Raw genomic sequence first — 16,568 nt, 5'->3', positions numbered from 1 at the left:
CCTGTGAAAAGATAAAGCCCAGTCCCACTGAAACTAGTCTGAAACTTGCTGTGCTAAATGTCAGATCCTTATGTAACAATTCTCTCTTAATTAATAATTTTATTTCTTCTTATAATCTTGATTTTATGTTTTTAACTGAAACATGGCTTGACAAAAACACAGGAAATGTAGTTCTGATAGAATCTGCTCCACCCAACTTTAAGTTTGAATCTGAAACACGAGAAAACAAAAAAGGGAGTGGAGTCTGTGCTGTCTCTAGAGATGAAATAATTACCCGCATGTTGTCTTTTGGGGTGTTTTCATCATTTGAGTATGTATCCTTTAAAATGGAGCTAAAACGGTCTCCATCCATTCTCTTCATTGTTTTATACAAGCCTCCCCAGCACTGCCAAAGTTTTATTGATGATTTTACTGAGATGCTTTCAGTCATATGCACAGACTTTGATGGTTTGGTCATTACAGGTGGTTTCAATGTGCATGTTGATAATGTTTGTGACAGAAATGCTAAAGAGCTTGATGCTGTCCTTGAAACCTTCAGTCTTACTCAGCATGTGAGAGGCCCCACCCACAGCAAAGGACACACTCTAGATCTCATAATTACAAAGGGGGTAAATATTTCAAATGTTAATGTGATCGATGTTGCTCTGTCTGATCATTTCTGTGTCTTCTTTGACCTGTCTGTTTCTCCCCAACCTCCGGTTGGTCCTGCAGTTGTTCAGAGGAGACACATAAGTGATGGCACAGGTGCACTGTTTATGGAAATGATAAACTTTGAAAATGTCTCATGTTCTAATGTAAATGATTTGTTGAACTCTGTTACATCTAGTGTTTTGAATGTTCTGGACAACGTCGCCCCTATAAAGGCTAAAATGGTTAAAAATAAGCAGAAGGCGCCATGGAGAAATGATGATTCGGTCAGGGCACAGAAAAGGGAGTGCCGCAGGGCCGAACGGAAATGGCGCAAGTCAAAGCTCCAGGTTCAAAAAGAGATTTACAAAGAAAAGCTGAACATGTACAACCTAATCTTATGTAGAACTAGGGAAAGATATTTTTCTGAAATAATTGGAAGCTGCAGTAACAACTCGCGTGTCCTGTTTGCCACAGTAAACAGATTAACAAACCCTCCAGCTCAGCTGCCGTTAGAACTCATTTCCACATCCAAGTGTAATGAGTTTGCATTATTCTTTAATGACAAAGTTCAGGGCATTAAAAATGCTATAAATCCCACAATGCAAAAAATTACCCTAAAACCACCAAGACACTTAGAGCTAACTCACTTTGCACCAGTAACTGACAAAACTGTCCATGAGATCATCACCAGTCTGAGTTCATCTACATGCTGCCTTGATGTGTTACCCACCAGATTTCTAAAGTCTGTGCTGAACAGTTTGTTAGCACCATTCACTCACATAGTTAACATGTCGCTTCAATCTGGAACATTCCCAATGTCTTTGAAAACTGCGGTCATAAAGCCTCTCCTAAAGAAGAGCAGTCTTGATGCCGCAGTACTGAGTCATTACCGGCCCATCTCTAATCTGCCATTTTTGGGCAAAGTCCTTGAAAAGGTTGTTTACCAACAGCTCACAGATTTCCTCTTAATAAACAACTCGTTTTTCAGTCAGGTTTTAGACCTCATCACAGCACTGAGACTGCTCTTGTCAAGGTGACAAATGACATCCGCCTGAACACTGACACGGGCAAAGCCTCAGTCTTAATTCTGTTAGATCTGAGTGCTGCTTTTGACACTGTCGATCATGGGATCCTCTTACAGAGACTAGAGGACTGGGTGGGCATCACTGGCACTGCCCTAAACTGGTTAAGGTCCTATCTGGAAGACAGGAAGTACTTTGTTGAAATTGGTAGCTGTGTCTCAGACCACATGACCCTGACCTGTGGAGTGCCCCAAGGGTCAGTCCTGGGTCCCCTTCTGTTCAACCTCTACATGCTGCCGTTAGGTCAGTTGATACGCAGTGAAAATGTGTCCTATCACAATTATGCAGACGACACTCAGATCTATGTTTCACTATCGGCAGGTGAATATGGACCAGTGGATTCACTCTGTCACTGCATCCAACAGATCAGTTTGTGGATGCAAAACAACTTTCTCCAGCTGAACTCAGACAAGACTGTAATAATCGTTTTTTGGCCCACAGAAACAAAGAGAAAGTGTTAGCGGTCACCTCCAGAGTCTCGCTCTAAAACCTACAAACCAAATTAGAAATCTGGGGGTAATAATGGACTCAGACTTGAACTTTAATAGCCACGTCAAATCAATAACATCAGCAGCTTTTTACCATCTAAAAAACATTGCCAAAATCAAAAATATAGTGTCAAAACCAGATTTAGAGAGACTTATCCATGCGTTTGTCTCCAGTAGATTAGACTACTGTAACGGCCTGCTCACTGGTCTCTCCAAACGAGTTGTAAAACAGCTGCAGTACATCCAGAACGCTGCTGCTCGGGTCCTGACTAGAACCAGGAAGTATGATCACATTAGTCCCGTTCTCAGGTCTCTGCACTGGCTCCCTGTGGCTCAGAGAATAGACTTTAAAGCAGCTCTGCTTGTGTACAAGTCTCTCCATGGCCTAGCACCAAAGTACATCTTGGATATGTTAGTGCCATATGAACCATCTCGGACTCTGAGGACCTCAGGGACCGGCCTCCTGCTGGTGCCCAGAGTCAGGACAAAACATGGGGAATCTGCGTTTCAGTTTTATGCAGCTAAAATCTGGAACAGTCTTCCTGAAGATGTGAGACAGGCTTCTACTCTGACAATGTTCAAATCTAAGCTAAAAACAGTTTTGTTTAGCTGCGCATATGACTGAAAGGATTTTTTCTTTGCACTCTTCTCTTTTGTTTGTGATTTTATTAGTTTAGAAAATCAGTTGGATTGATAATTTTTAATTTAGTTAATTTTATTGTATTTCTGTTTCTGTAATTTCTTTGTGATTTGAATGCATTTTTCCTGCTGTGAAGCACTTTGAATTGCCTTGTGTATGAAATGTGCTCTACAAATAAACTTGCCTTGCCTTGCCTTGCCTTGAGAGAAAGCTTTAATGACCTCAAAAAATGACTTTTCTCTCAAGGATTATTTTTGATGCACCGTAGTGCATCAGGTGTCTTTGACAGATACATGGATAGAAAGTTGAAGGAATCAGCCCAGCGTTTGATTTTTTTTGTCATAAATTTACTACCCTACTACCTTTAACTGTAAGCAGGGAGACTAAACTCTGTGTGGCGAGATAATCCAACAGTAAGTAGTTATCAAAGCCAGCCGCGTTATGAGCAATAAACTTTTAATCGCGATTTTTAATGTCTTAAGTGTTTCACAAGATTACGAATGTGTGACTGACCGTGGCTAAACCAGTTACAAGTCTACCCGGAGACATGCGCTCAAAATAGAGAATGACATTGACATTCTCTATTTTGACCCTCAACAGTTAGAACTACTTTAAGTCTGAACTAAAGTTATTCATCGTGGAACGTCCTGGTTTAGTCCTGGTGTAGACCGGGTTTAGTCCTGGTTTAGTCCTGGTGTAGACCGGGTTTAGTCCTAGTTTAGTCCTGGTGTAGACCGGGTTTAGTCCTGGTTTTTTTCGCTTTATCTCAGTTTCACCGAGGCCGACATGTTCCGGCATTTACGGCGCTTCGTCACATATAGTCTTCAGTGTTAAAATTAATTTCCAAAAGAAAACTAGAGAAAGTGTTAGCAGTCATTACCAGTCTCTCGCCCTAAAAGCTACACATATGCATACAAAATATAGTGTCTTAATCAGACTTCAGAGACTTGCTTTACTCCATGTATTTGTCTCCAGTAGATTAGACTACTGTAACGGCCTGCTCACTGACCTCTCCAAACGAGCTGTAAAACAGCTGCAGTACATCCAAAACGCGGGTCCTGACTAGAACCAGGAAGTACAATCACATTAATCCTGTGCTCAGGTCTCTGCACTGGCTTCAGGCTCAGAGAATAGACTTTAAAGCAGCTCTGATTGTGCACAAGTCTCTCAATGGCCTAGCACTAAATTACTTTCTGAAGAGAGACACGCATATCCAAACTCTAAGCAGTGTGCAAGACTATGAATGTAACAATATAGTCAAAAATGAAGTCTGCACATGACTGTCTGAAGAAGGGCCGATGCCCGAAACGTCACTCACTTGTGGTTGCAATAATACATTTGGGAGCTAATTTAGCTGTTTAGCTCTTTTCTTTTACTAGCACCAAAGTACATCTCAGACATCTCGTGCTGGTGCCAGTGTCAGGACTAAACATGGGGAAGGACACAGAACTCACCTCTGTCAATTATATTATTTTATATTATATTGCTAAAAGAGAACAACGCTGTGTTTTGTTTATTTGTAAAGCTTTCATTGGCATTTTACCATAATTTTAGGTATTTGCCAATTAAGATCACATCCATCCATCCATCCATCCATCTTCTGCCGCTTTATCCGGGGCCGGGTCGCGGGGGCAGCCGTCTGAGCAGGGACTCCCAGACTTCCTTCTCCCCAGACACTTCCTCTAACTCCTCCGGGGGGATCCCGAGGCGTTCCCAGGCCAGCCGAGAGACATAGTCTCTCCAGCGTGTCCTGGGTCTTCCCCGGGGCCTCTTCCCGGTGGGACATGCCTGAAACACCTCCCGAGGGAGGCGCCCAGGAGGCATCCGGAACAGATGCCCGAGCCACCTCAGCTGGCTCCTCTCGACGTGGAGGAGCAGCGGCTCTACTCCGAGCTCCCCCCGTGTGGCCGAGCTCCTCACCTTATCTCTAAGAGAGCGCCCAGCCACACGGCGGAGGAAACTCATTTCGACCGCTTGTATCCGCGATGTTGTTCTTTCGGTCACTACCCAAAGCTCATGACCATAGGTGAGGGTAGGAACGTAGACCGACCGGTAAATAGAGGCTCAGCTCTCTCTTTACCACAACGGTCCGATGCAGCGACTGCATCACTGCAGCCGCTGCACCGATCCGCCTGTCGATCTCACGCTCCATCCTTCCCTCACTCGTGAACAAGACCCCGAGATACTTGAACTCCTCCACTTGGGGCAAGGACACCCCACCCACCTGGAGAGGGCAAGCCACCTTTTTCCGGTCGAGAACCATGGCCTCGGATTTGGAGGTGCTGATTCTCATCCCAGCCGATTCACACTCGGCTGCAAACCGTCCCAGTGCATGTTGCAGGTCCGGGTTTGATGGAGCCATCAGGACAACATCGTCTGCAAACAGCAGAGATGAGATCCTGTGGTCCCCAAACCGGACACCCTCCGACCCCTGACTGCGCCTAGAAATTCTGTCCATAAAAATTATGAACAGAACCGGTGACACAGGGCAGCCCTGGCGGAGTCCAACATGCACTGGGAACAGGTCTGACTTACTGCCGGCAATGCGAACACAGCTCCTGCTCCGGTCATACAGGGACCGGACAGCCCTGAGCAAAGGGCCCCGGACCCCGTACTCCCGGAGCACCCCCCAAAGGACACCCCGAGGGACACGGTCGAAAGCCTTCTCCAGATCCACAAAGCACATGTGGACTGGTTGGGCAAACTCCCATGAACCCTCGAGTACCCGATGGAGGGTATAGAGCTGGTCCAGTGTTCCACGACCGGGACGAAAACCACTCTGCTCCTCCTGAATCCGAGGTTCGACTATCGGTCGGATTCTCCTCTCCAGTACCTTGGAATAGACCTTACCCGGGAGGCTGAGGAGTGTGATCCCTCTGTAGTTGGAACACACCCTCCGGTCCCCCTTCTTGAACAGAGGGACCACCACCCCGGTCTGCCAGTCCAGAGGCACGGTCCCCGAACGCCACGCGATGTTGCAGAGACGTGTCAACCAAGACAGTCCTACAACATCCAGATACTTTAGGTACTCAGGGCGGATCTCATCCACCCCCGGAGCCCTGCCACCGAGGAGTTTGCGAACAACCTCAGTGACTTCAGCTTGGGTGATGGATGAGCCAGCCTCCGAGTCCCCGGTCTCTACTTCCTCTTCGGAAGACGTGACTGAGGGATTAAGGAGATCCTCAAAGTATTCCTTCCACCGTCCGACGACATCCCCAGTCGAGGTCAGCAGGCCTCCACCCGCACCGTAAACGGTGTTGGTGAGACACTGCTTCCCCCTCCTGAGGCGCCGGACGGTTTGCCAGAATTTCTTTGGTGCCGACCGATAGTCCTCCTCCATGGCCTCCCCGAACTCCTCCCAGGCCCGGGTTTTTGCCTCTGCGACAGCACGAGCCACGGCTCGCTTGGCCTGCCGATACCCGTCGATGACCTCCGGAGACCTACAAGCCAGAGTGGCCTGATAGGCCTCCTTCTTCAGTCTGACGGCATCCCTTACTTCCGGTGTCCACCACCGGGTTCGGGGGTTGCCGCCACGACAGGCACCGGAGACCTTGCGACCACAGCTCCGAGCAGCCGCATCAACAATGGAGGCGGAGAACATGGTCCACTCGGACTCAATGTCCCCAGCCTCCCCCGGGACATGGGAGAAGCTCTCCCGGAGGTGCGAGTTGAATAGCCTACTGACAGAGGGCTCCACTAGACGTTCCCAACAGACCCTCACAATGCGCTTGGGTCTGCCAAGTCTGTCCGGCTTCCTCCTCCGCCAGCGGATCCAACTCACCACGAGGTGGTGATCGGTTGACAACTCTGCCCCTCTCTTCACCCGAGTGTCCAAGACACGCGGCCGGAGGTCTGATGACACGACAACAAAGTCGATCATTGACCTCCGGCCTAGGGTGTCCTGGTGCCATGTGCACTGATGGACACCCTTGGGCTTGAACATGGTGTTCGTTATGGACAATCCGTGGCTAGCACAGAAGTCCAATAACTGAACACCTCTCGGGTTCAGATCGGGGAAGCCGTTCTTCCCGATCACCCCTCTCCAGGTGTCACTGTCATTGCCCACGTGGGCGTTGAAGTCCCCCAGTAGAACAACGGAGTCCCCGGTCGGTGCACTGTCCAGTACCCCTCCCAAGGACTCCAAGAAGGCCGGGTACTCTGCACTGCTGTTCGGCTCGTAGGCCGCCACAATAGTGAGAGACCTGTCCCCCACCCGAAGGCGGAGGGACGCGACCCTCTCGTTCACCGGGGTAAACTCCAACACGTGGCGGCTGAGCTGAGGGGCTATCAGCAAGCCCACACCAGCCCGCTGCCTCTCCCCGCGGGCAACACCAGAGAAGTGGAGCGTCCAGCCCCTCTCGAGGAGATGGGTTCCAGAGCCCAAACTGTGCGTGGAGGTGAGGCCGACTATATCTAGTCGGTATCGCTCAACCTCCCGCACAAGCTCAGGCTCTTTCCCCCCCAGCGAGGTGACATTCCATGTCCCCAGAGTTAGTCTCTGTGTCTGGAGATCTGGTTGCCGAGGCCCCTGCCGTCGACTGCCGCCCAGATCTCTCTGCACCGGCTTCTTATGGATCCTCCTGCGGGTGGTGGGCCCACGGGAGGGCGGCCCCACGTCGCTCTTTCGGGCTGTGCCCGGCCGGGCCCCGTGGGGTAAGACCCGGCCACCAGGCGCTCGCCATGGAGCACCCATCCCAGGCCTGGCTCCAGGATGGGGCCCCGGTGACGCCGATCCGGGCGACGTGAACTGCCTTGTTTGTGTTGTCATCATAGGGGGCTTCTGAACCGATCTTTGTCTGACCCGTCACCTAGGACCTGTTTGCCTTGGGAGACCCTACCAGGGGCATGAAGCCCCCGACAACATAGCTCCCGGGATCATTCGGGCACTCAAACCCCTCCACCACGTTAAGGTGTCGGTTCAAGGAGATCACAGTGCATGTTTATTTTAGAGTCACACCAAATCAACACGGTTAGTTAGGTTAGTGAGTTAGGGAAAAAGGCTTTTAGGAACTTGTCTATGGATTGAATCTCAAACTATTTTTAATTTAAATGATCATAGATGTTTTAATTAATTCAGGAAACGTCTGGTTCATTTCCTTGTTATAAACCTTAATCCTTAAATCATTAATGCACAGGTGTCCAAACTTTTTTCACTGAGGGCCGCAATTTGAAGCATATACGAAGTAGAGGGCTACTGACGACATGACAATGAACTGAATCATTGGAAATTTTGCATTTGATTCAGTTTTGATGAGCCTCCTATTGGTCCAATGTCTGGATACACACTGAATATACAAAGAAACTGAAATTCTCTCTTACTTGTGACCTCCTTCGACTCTTTGAATCAACCAAATAAGAAAACATTTTTTTTATGCATCGATTTAAAAACAACAAGGTGGAACAAAGTGCTGCACATCAACGTTACAATATTAAAACACATTAAAACAAAAATTATCAACAGGACAATAGCTCATGACGTCATGTCCGGCTGCGGCAGAAAACACAACATTGCCAATGGAGCAGTGGAGCTGATTATCTGATTTGCAGTGGAGCTAATAATCAGCTTGGCGGTCACTCTCTTACCTTTTCTAGATTGAGGTGGTGGGCAAAGACATCGGGGGTTTGGGTAAAAGTTGTAACACTCAAATTCACTTCAGTGTCAGTGGAATAAGAGCAGCCCCAGCCTCACGTCAGCCTCACGTCAGCCTCACATCAGTCTCAGCCTCACGTCAGCCTCACGTCAGCCTCACATCAGCCTCACGTCAGCCTCACATCAGCCTCACGTCAGCCTCACATCAGTCTCAGCCTCACGTCAGCCTCACGTCAGCCTCAAGTCAGCCTCACGTCAGCCTCAGTCTCACGTCAGCCTCACGTCAGCCTCAGTCTCACGTCAGCCTCACGTCAGCCTCACGTCAGCCTCACGTCAGTCTCACGTCAGCCTCACGTCAGCCTCACGTCAGCCTCACGTCAGCCTCTCTCTATCGGACGATACAGTCAACATGTGGACAGATTACCACAATACAATGTGATTTAAATCACACTCACCACGTCACTGTTTCCCTACATTTACTCCTCAGATACTTAAGTGCTTGTAACCAAGGATAAGTTGTACAATGTGCATGCTCACAGCGGGTGCTTACCTACAGTATGTACCTATGTTCCCCTTTTCTATGAACGGGGAACTACAGTACCTCATATTTAAAAAGGTCCCAGTATTCCCCGGGGCATGTACTCCAGGCATGTTGTTGAGTGTTGGAGATGAGACCGGCACAGAGATGATGAAATAACCAGAAAAAGTAACTGGATTACATGGGTGGACGTTACTCTAAAAAAGTAATTTGAGTACTTCCACGTTACCCGCAACTTTGCTCAGAATTAAATCCAGATGTGTTAAAAGCATGGATCAATACTGTTAGAAACAATGGGCTTAATCCAACAGTTGGAGCCCCTCGTGGCGTTTCCCACATGTCAATCATTCCCTGTGTCCTAATAAACAAACACACGTGTAGAGGCGGGGCTGTAGCGTGCTTCTGCACGAGGTTTGATGGGAGGCGGCCTCTTGGAAACAGGAGGGTGGGGAGTGAGTGCATGCTCATGCGCATTTTAAAAAAAAGGTACTAACAGTCGCTTGAGTTCTCAAATTGGCAGAACATCTTTTTTATTCCTTTAAATTGATGGAGCAAAGCCAATGCTATCAACAAAATGGTTTCTTTGTATCTGAGCTGAAAAACTACTACCATGGATTAAATCTTTGGAGCAAACTCCTGGCGGCAGGAAGGACGGCCATTACAAACTCCTGGATGACTCTATCTGCACTGACAATTGCTCCTCGAGTCCACCGCTGCTGCGATTGGGAATACATTTTATTGAATCAGGGACTGGACCGACATAACTATATAAGGAATATAAAGAGTGGCATGCAGGTGGTACAATACGTTTTAAACTACTATTACATTAAATTAAATGAAGAAAATAAAATAACCAACAACGCCACTGGGCTTACACCCGGAAAAGTAACTAAAAGGACACAGGTTCGTTCTTGATTACGCAGAGGCAGATTCCAGTTCATGACATGTCATTTATTTAACAGTCGACCAATTTAATGAATACTTTTACAACACAAGCTCATTTAGTCGAGGTAATCACAGTTCGTATCACAGTTCGTTATGTGTGGAGGTACAGTCTTTAGGAGGAGTTCAGTGGTCCTGGACAAACACTGCACAGACGGTCCATAACAGAGGGCAGGGCAGGGCAGGGCAACGGCTCCAGCGCACACCGCCGCTCCAGAGAGTTTATGTACGCGGTTAAATCTGAAAAGAGATCTGGTTAACTCTAACCTGAACACTAGGCTACCGACATATCAAGCTCAGGACGTACCACGTTAGCTGCACCGGACCAGGCGTTGTGGGGCTATGACAGCGAAACCACAACAGTCCCGAGTCAGCAGACTTTGTACTATTCATCATATGGGGCAAATTTGAATTTAAAGACAAAGAAGACAAATATGTACTGGTCAAAGTGACTATTAATGGAATGTTTTTTCTCTATTGAATGTGTCTGCTCCACCAGGGGGCGATATCACCTTCTACACAGACGTCATGGACCTGATGTAAACCACTCTGAGGGAACCCTCATCTGTGGTGGCGATTGGAACCTCGCATTCCGCCTTTATGAGACGTGTCAGACTCAAGGGGCCCTGGAGGAGCTGTACATACATTTTAAACAAATTCCATAAATCAATGATTAACATAGGACTGAGTGACATCTGGAGGTTTCCTATTTTTCTAATCCACATACAATCTATTCCAGAATATTTTTTTCTTCTGTCTGTCTTCAATAGAAAAATCACAGAGGCAGATATAGGCATAATAGATTTGAGTGAGCGATTCGTTAGTAGCAACGTCTCTGTTGCTGCTGAGACTTATCTTGAAAAATATAGCTTTACACATCATTGTCCCTGTCCCCAAGAAGCCCCCGTTCACTGGACTTAATGACTACAGTAGTAGTAATACTACTGTAGTCATGAAGTCATTTGAGCGCCTGGTCCTCCCCCACTTCAAGTCCCTCACCTCCCCCCTGCTGGACCCCCTGCTGCTGGACCCCCTGCTGCTGGACCCCTTGCTGCTGGACCCCCTGCTGCTGGACCCCCTGCTGCTGGACCCCCTGCTGCTGGACCACCTGCAGTTCACCTACAGAGCCAACAGGTCTGTGGACGACACCATCTACCTGGCTCTCCACTTCACCTGCAGCACCTGGACTCCCCGGGAACCTACACCAGGATCCTGTTTGTGGACTTCAGCTCTGCATCAACACCACCTCCTGCTCTGCTCCAGGACAAGCTCTCCCAGCTCAACGTGCCTGACTCCACCTGCAGGGGGAGCACTGACTCCACCCACAGGGGGAGCGCCGACTCCTCCCGCAGGGGGAGCGCCGACTCCTCCCGCAGGGGGAGCGGCGACTCCACCCGCAGGGGGAGCGCCGACTTCACTGACTCCACCCGCAGGGGGGAGCGCCAACTCCACCCGCAGGGAGAGCGCCGACTCCTCCCACAGGGGGAGCGCCGACTCCACCCGCAGGGGGAGCGCCGACTCCACCCGCAGGGGGAGGGCTGACTTCACTGACTCCTCCCGCAGGAGGAGCGCCGACTCCACCCGCAGGGGGAGCCCGGACTCCACCCGCAGGGGGAGCGCCAACTCCACCCGCATTTTTGGAAATGTTGCATTTGCCATTGTTTGGCTACTTCACCTTTATTAAGACTTGGAACATGAGGTTGTGTGGAGCTGTCCCAGTGGAGCTGTCCCAGTGGAGCTGTCCCAGTGGAGCTGTCCTAGTGGAGCTGTCCTAGTGGAGCTGTCCTAGTGGAGCTGTCCTAGTGGACCTCAAGGAGCGGTGGACAGGACCTCAATAGTTTTGGAAGCTTCAAAAAGATGAATGAAAGTGACAGTGTGTCAAAGACCTGGCTTTACAATGTGAGGAGAGTGTGACCGGAAGAGGGCAGCACTGCGCACACTCGCCGACACTCCTGCCGGATATAGTCATAGAAGAAGAGTTTGGAACATCCGGGACCACAAACATTTGACAACAATTGCTGCGTCAAACCCGAGGCGAATGCAGTTTGAGAGCGTTTAACGTCACATTTACGTAAGTCAGCCTCTGATTCGTTTGTATGTTTCCAGTGGGCTCGTGTGCGCGCCGTGTCCTCGCCGGTGACACACGCGGTGCCCGGTCTTTGTACAGCTCAGGACACAATCATGCTCTTTTGGGACATACTCGGGGGCCAAACACGGAGCTGAGGGTCAGTGGCGTGGACTTGTTGACCTGGACAGGGCGACAAGAGGTGGGCTCGCTGTGGGGGGCTCTTCAGGAGGGGTCAAGAGGGGGCAATAGTCACGAATAACCCCAAGACATCCTAAATGCATCTTTAACATGGTCTGGATGAGGACAATGGACTGCAGTCTTTAACTGTCAAAAGTGCAATAGGAGCTACATCAGAGAACATGGGTCAGATTTACCAGACCAGAAGGTCATGATGACCAGAGTGGAATACGGAATAAGTCAATTATCCCAAAAACAAGGGCCATATTCAGGTTTTAAGAGTGTCAAAATGTGGCAAAAGTGTCCTCGCATTTCACCCATAAAGGCACCGGTGGTCAGTGCTGGCTGGTGGTCAGTGCTGCTGCTGTGCATGGGTCAGGGGTCAGGGGTCAGCTGTGTGTACAACAATCACGTCTGACCACATCATATTATTTTCTGATATGTCAAAAAGTGAATTAACTGTTGATATTCCAAGTGATAAATGTATTCATTAAGGAGGAAACCGAGTCATTATCTGAACTATACTTTCACAACAACAACCATTTTGAATGAGACAAATATTTCTGACCCGAGGCCGACTTGGACCGATGAGGTTTGTCTTCTGTAGTTTATCTTTCAATTTGGACAATTTGGGAGACAGATGATCTTACCTGTGTATTTTCAGCATATCCAGGAAATAAATGGCTACTTATATATTGTTATATTATTATATATACAGTTGTAGCACAATTTGGATCGATGGTATTAGTTTGTGTCGCGAGAATCAAATCAAAGTCACCACACGGCTCAGTTTGCTCATCCCTGACCAACTATAACCTCTACTGTGGAGCGTAACTCTTTTCATAACTATAAATACTATATTATTGACCTTTCTTTAAACTGAAAAGTCCTGGCCCCTCAGGGAAGGATTCATTCACAATACACACTTTTGATTGGAATCAGGATTGGTTTGCCGGGCTACTTTCAGTTCTTTTGGGTAATTGTGAACGCGCAATCAAACTCTGATCCAGACCAAAGACGAAAGCGCTGGTCCTGTTGGAAAAGTCTGTCTCTGTCCAATTGAATTGAATCCGTGCATGGCTCGAACACAAATGGACCAGAAAGTGGACCAAAACTATGAAGTGATCATGAAGTGAGCCACGCTGAGACTCATTATTTCATCATCTGTTACTTCTATTCACTGTGGCAACAACATGCCCATATTCCTGTCACTCTGGAGTTGTGCTCTTTCAAAGGGCCCACCTGGAGTTTACATAATCCAGGTACATTTTATTGGTAACAAATCAACAAAAAAGTCACGCAAATTGACTCACTTTCTTCCTTTATTCCATTTGCAAATCGAAATAACCTTTTAACTACACTACTTAATATATTAAACAAATGGGAAAGACGGTAATCTTGTTTTGACAGACAAGGAGTGGGAAATGTGTGTACATCCCAGTGGAGGACCACAAAATCCCATGTGGCACCAGAAGGCAAACCACTATCACATGTTCTGGGACATTTCATCCCTCAGACCTGGGCCTCAAAACTCCTGCCATGGACACAATAAATGGATACTTTTGACAGCAAGTAAAAAGGCCATCACAAAGAAATCTCTGACACAAACATCACCAACGATCAAGGACTGGACTGGGATTGGGACAGACATCAGGCAAATGGAAAAAATGACATTCACACTTAATCTGGAAATGGATAAATTTGACTTTGGCTCAAATGGGACTCTTATTGTCCTTTTAAATGTGCCATGATCATGTTTCTTTGGATGTTTAGTTGATGTCTTTGCATTTAGATTTTCACGCTTGCTGTGTAGTCGTGTTCTGTTCTGTGTTGTATGTTTGATCTTGGAAAAAAAAAACAACAACTCAAAAATGAAATGATATTTTAGAACATACATTTTGCACCTACATTCTGTGCATATTATTTTAAGACTGTAGCATTTCCCCACTGATGCTATTGTATGAAACATGCTTCATACTGCGGTCAAAGAGACACCAATGACAATGTTAAAAAATGATGGTTTAAAGTTAGTTTCACTTACGTAATAATCAAAAGGCAGTCACAGAAAAAGAAAGAGGCTCCTGACTTGCTCATTTCTGACCTGAGACGTTTAAAACCATATGTATTTTAGCATTTAAAAATGATAAAATGCAAAATTATAATCTGACTGAATTTAACATAATGCAAATGTGTGCTGAATTAAGTGAATTATATATGAATAAAACTAGCATCAGGACTAGTGAAAGCATTGATACTGAAAAATATCAGTACAACGGAATCGGATATAGATCTATTTGATTGTAAGACCACATGGTTTGGTAATATTGAAGAAACTATACAGTTATTTTGAGTGGGTTTGTGTCTGAAATCAATGTTTTTTATTATTATTGCAGCGCTCGCCCCAGAATATTTTAAAGGGATGGGAAATATGCCTCATACGGGGTTGCATTTCCCTGCAAGGATGGTTTAGTGTACCTTCATTATTTCCAAAGGTACATGCAACCTAAACATACTATTACACGGTGTATAGACCTAATCATACTATTACACGGTGTATAGACCTAAACATACTATTACACGGTGTATAGGCCTGATCATACTATTACACGGTGTATAGACCTAAACATACTATTACACGGTGTATAAGTCTAAACACACTATTACATGGTGTATAAGTCTAAACACACTATTACATGGTGTATAAGTCTAAACACACTATTACACGGTGTATAAGTCTAAACACACTATTACATGGTGTATAAGTCTAAACACACTATTACATGGTGTATAAGTCTAAACACACTATTACATGGTGTATAAGTCTAAACACACTATTACATGGTGTATAAGTCTAAACACACTATTACACGGTGTATAAGTCTAAACACACTATTACACGGTGTATAAGTCTAAACACACTATTACATGTGTATAAGTCTAAACACACTATTACATGGTGTATAAGTCTAAACACACTATTACATGGTGTATAAGTCTAAACACACTATTACATGGTGTATAAGTCTAAACACACTATTACATGGTGTATAAGTCTAAACACACTATTACATGGTGTATAAGCCTAAACACACTATTACACGGTGTATAAGCTTAAACACACTATTACACGGTGTATAAGTCTAAACATACTATTACACGGTGTATAAGTCTAAACATACTATTACATGGTGTATAAGTCTAAACACACTATTACATGGTGTATAAGTCTAAACATACTATTACACGGTGTATAAGCTTAAACATACTATTACATGGTGTATAAGTCTAAACACACTATTACATGGTGTATAAGTCTAAACACACTATTACATGGTGTATAAGTCTAAACACACTATTACATGGTGTATAAGTCTTAACACACTATTACATGGTGTATAAGTCTAAACACACTATTACATGGTGTATAAGTCTAAACACACTATTACATGTGTATAAGTCTAAACATACTATTACATGGTGTATAAGTCTAAACATACTATTACACGGTGTATAAGTTTAAACATACTATTACATGGTGTATAAGCTTAAACACACTATTACACGGTGTATAAGCTTAAACACACTATTACACGGTGTATAAGCTTAAACACACTATTACACGGTGTATAAGTCTAAACATACTATTACACGGTGTATAAGTCTAAACACACTATTACATGGTGTATAAGTCTAAACATACTATTACACGGTGTATAAGTCTAAACACACTATTACATGGTGTATAAGTCTAAACACACTATTACATGGTGTATAAGTCTAAACACACTATTACATTTGTATAAGTCTAAACACACTATTGCATGGTGTATAAGCCTTAACATACTATTACACGGTGTATAAGTTTAAACATACTATTACATGGTGTATAAGCCTAAACATACTATTACACGGTGTATAAGCTTAAACATACTATTACATGGTGTATAAGCCTAAACATACTATTACACGGTGTATAAGCTTAAACATACTATTACACGGTGTATAAGCTTAAACATACTATTACATGGTCTAGGCCTTATCCACCATCAAGACATGTGAATATTAGCTACCAAAAACTTAAAGGAATCATGGAAATTATAAATAAACATGATGACAGTGATTTAAATGTATTACCAGTGATCACTGTAACATAATACTCCAGGGTTCAGAATAAGCTGTATCGCATCGCACAATGCGACACAATTTCTCTCAAATACGATGCGTTCGTCAGAATAAAATGTTTTTGTATCGCAGCTTTTGGGATACAAAAATGTGTGTTCAATTGTATCACCAAAGCACCTAAAAAAGCACTGATCACTAGTCAATCGATTGTCAATAACGGCATGACACATGTAGGACGCAGTGTTGTTGCGTATTTTGGGCGCAGCAAATTACACAGACGAGTTGAGTGCT

At 45.7% G+C, this 16,568-nt stretch overlaps 1 protein-coding gene across 2 annotated transcripts in view; it reads left to right on the top strand.

Annotated features, from left to right (window-relative positions):
* Positions 1-11,890: 11,890 nt before the first annotated feature.
* The window catches only part of LOC140370233 (kelch domain-containing protein 2-like), a 41,985-nt gene continuing 37,307 nt past the window's right edge, over positions 11,891-16,568 (top strand). For both annotated transcript variants that reach the window (XM_072457293.1, XM_072457294.1), the window contains exon 1: positions 11,891-11,981. The gene's annotated coding sequence lies outside the window, so the exon portion shown is untranslated. The remainder of the gene's footprint in view (positions 11,982-16,568) is intronic.

The sequence above is a fragment of the Eucyclogobius newberryi genome, unplaced genomic scaffold (genome assembly GCF_026437365.1).
Source record: "Eucyclogobius newberryi isolate DKJ021-1_F unplaced genomic scaffold, fEucNew1.0.hap1 SCAF_21, whole genome shotgun sequence".
NCBI classification, from domain to species: Eukaryota; Metazoa; Chordata; class Actinopteri; order Gobiiformes; family Gobiidae; genus Eucyclogobius; species Eucyclogobius newberryi.
Note: the sequence above shows the minus strand (reverse complement) of the source record. Positions and strands in the feature narration are given on the sequence as shown.